Raw genomic sequence first — 1085 nt, 5'->3', positions numbered from 1 at the left:
CCTGATGTCGCGGAGGCTCCTCGCAAAAACACGGTGGGGCAGGGTGGGGGGCTTCACAGGCCAGAAGCCTAGGAGGGCCGCCAAGCTGAGCTGGGGCCACTTGCCTTTGGGGTGCTGGGGATGTCAGAACTTCTTTCTGCTCGGGACACAGGGAACAGAGAGCTCCCAGGAGAGATGCCCCTGTGACTCAGGGCCCGCTTCTTTGAAGTGGACTTGATTTTCCCATGAGTGAAAGACACACACAGAGAGACACAGAGAGAGACAGGCAGCCCAAATGGAGACCTCCATGCCACGCTCACCTCCAGTCTCAGCCAGTCAGCCCTGGGTCATGGGCACACACGTGCCCACCATACTCTGGCCGGTCTCTAGATAGGAACCCGGTACCCTTCCACGTAGATCAGCCCCCAGGCTCCTCAGCCCATTTGATCCTCCCTTCTAAACGGGCGACCCAGTCTCTGAACGGGCATCTCGGCACTCACTGGGGGGAGGGGGTCCCAGTCAAACCCCGAGCCCGGAGCCCGGGCTGGTCTGTCTGCTGCAGTGGGCCAGGAGTACCCGGGAGGGGAGGGGAGTATCTGGGAGGGGCGAAGGGCCCAGGCCAACAGGGAGTTGGGATCGGTCAAAGGTGGGGCAGGCAGGAGGGGGAGGTCACCGGCAGAGGCGGGCCAGGGGAGGTGCCATCTGGGCAAAGGTGAGGCCAGTGGGAAGGGGAGATGGGAGGGGCACAGTCCTAGGTTGAACTGTGTCCCCCAGATCTGTATGTCAGAACCCTGACCCCAGGGCCCCCAGTACCTCGACCATGACCTTCCATGCAAATGGGGTCTTCGCACGTCACCAGGTCCAGGTGAGCTCATTCGGGCCAGTATCACTCCACAGAAGTGGTCCTTTCCCCAAGGGGAGAGCTGAGCACAGAAACACACACATGAGAAAAGTGCCCCCTGAAGGTTGGGGCTTTGCCGTCATGCACAAGCCTCCAGAGGCCGGAATGAGACCCAGAGCGAACCCTCCCAAGCGTGTCAGCGGGAGCGGGGCTCTGCTACCACTTGATCCCAGACCTCTGGACTCTAGAGCGGAGACAATGAGTC

Source organism: Tupaia chinensis, unplaced genomic scaffold (assembly GCF_000334495.1).
Source record: "Tupaia chinensis unplaced genomic scaffold, TupChi_1.0 Scaffold143644_1, whole genome shotgun sequence".
NCBI classification, from domain to species: domain Eukaryota; kingdom Metazoa; phylum Chordata; class Mammalia; order Scandentia; family Tupaiidae; genus Tupaia; species Tupaia belangeri.
Note: the sequence above shows the minus strand (reverse complement) of the source record.